The sequence below is a fragment of the Dendroctonus ponderosae genome, unplaced genomic scaffold, assembly GCF_020466585.1.
Source record: "Dendroctonus ponderosae isolate FM_Combo_2020 unplaced genomic scaffold, Dpon_F_20191213v2 Dpon_F_20191213_1, whole genome shotgun sequence".
NCBI lineage: Eukaryota > Metazoa > Arthropoda > Insecta > Coleoptera > Curculionidae > Dendroctonus > Dendroctonus ponderosae.
The window spans coordinates 27,006,926-27,009,012 of record NW_026017110.1 but is presented as its reverse complement, the minus strand read 5'-3'; positions in this window follow the sequence as shown (position 1 = coordinate 27,009,012).

Here is a 2,087-nt window from a genome sequence, read left to right as displayed (position 1 = left end):
TACTCTTCCATCAATGTAAAACTATTAACTGTATTTTGTTGTTTTGACCAATATTAAAATTTGTAATTGCTTATAGAAGTTTTGTTAAGAGCACATTGCGAAACACTTTAATTGATCAAGAACAAAATGAAAGGGCAAAAGCCACAGGGAACATGTAAGGAATATAAAATAATAAGTGCAGTTTTTTAGATAAAGGTTTGTGTTTTATGTCACAGTCACATATCATTGCGACAAGGGCAAAAATGCTGAAAATGTTAATTTAGATTTTTAGTCCGTAGTTATAAGTTATATTTTAATTTGTTTATTATCTATTATCCAACAATTAGTTGTAAGTAACTCTTGTTGTTGGAAAATTACATCAGTAAATACTTAAATATGTGAATAAACTAATAAGAGGAAATAAAGTATCGTTTTTTTTTCTTTACATATATGTATGTATATTCCCTGAACATACCATATACATTCACTGAGCATACACATGTACATTCACTAAACATACCATGTACATTCCCAGAAAATACACATGTATATTCACTGAACATATCATGTACATTCCCAAAAAATACACATGTATATTCACTGAACATACCAGGTACATTGTCAGAACATACACATGTACATTCACTGAACATACCATGTACATTCCCGGAACATACCATGAACATTCAGTGTATTAACTCTGACAGATTCAGTGTGCATGTACATCACATGAATGTTCCAGGTATATTCTGGGAATATCATTTTGCTATGTGGGCAGAGCTGGTATTCTGGTGCGCTGGGTTCTGTGGGGCTCCAGCCAAGTTGTTTACTCACTAAAACTCCTTCCGTCTTAGCGTCCAGCCTTGGACTGCGGCCAGAGAACAGAATTCTTTTATTGTATATTTTCTGTACAGGCCATATCTTGGAGTGAAATGATGCAAAATTATTTTCATTGAAATTTCTGATGTTTGTATGCAACAAACGTCTTTTGGATGTTATAGATTTTCGAGAAATAAATAAATGAAAATCGTTTTGCCATTAAGAGCTCCCTGTTACCTTATGCCTATAGCCTTATGGAGCCATTGCCTTTGGAGAAAATAATCTAAAACAGGAATTCTCTTGACATTTTTAGAACTTATTGAACAAAATATCCGTATTTCAGTGGCATAACATGCACATGTCGAATTGGGCAAAAAAAAATCAGACAACAATTCCAGCGCTTTCACATAATTCAAACTTATTAGAAAAAAATGAAAGAAAAATGCTCCCTTTCCAGTGGCGTATGAAGCATTTTTGTATTTAAAGAAATGTATTATTGAAGCCCAATTTTCGAAGGGTTAAAAAACACGCAACTGGGCTAATAAGTCAGCCAAAAATTGGCAAAATAACTAAATAGAAATTCCAAAAATGCACAAAATTTGATCAGTGGGGTAATAAATATAATGTTTTAAAATACTTTAATTAAATTTAATGTAATGAAACAAATTAACGAATTGTAAAAATTACGTTACAAAAATGTTACGAACTACGAAAATGATTACTACCACGCTACGAATTACAAGTAAATGTCAATGCGCGACCTGCTGGCGGATGATTGGAACTAAAATATACAACTACGAAGCTGACCTTGAATTTGCATCGTAACCAGCCGAACGCATCTTTATATGGCCGACTCGATGTTTCAACCCCCACGACAACTCAATGGGATAGCCTTGACCACAAAATTAGTGCGGTAAACCAATGCAAGAGGCGCGTTGTTGGCGGAAAAAAATTAAACTCGCCATGTGGCTGTCGTTAATCATCACTGTAACTGTACTTGTCTTTATCTATGATCAGCAGCACGTATTTATGAATGATCAGCAATAGTATGTAGTCTGTGGATCAGCAGTTGCCATATAATGCTAGTGATCTTGTGATTGTTCCATAGTTTGTTGTTCATACTATAAGTTTTGCTAAAAAATATAGATAACTAGAGGAAAAGTTACCACTGACTTATTTCTCTATTGCTTCAGATCATGCCTTGACTTTATTATAAAAAGCGTGCATTTTTGTCGTGCGAAAATCGTAACGGGAATCCGGATGTGAGGTTCCACATGTTTCCTCATGGT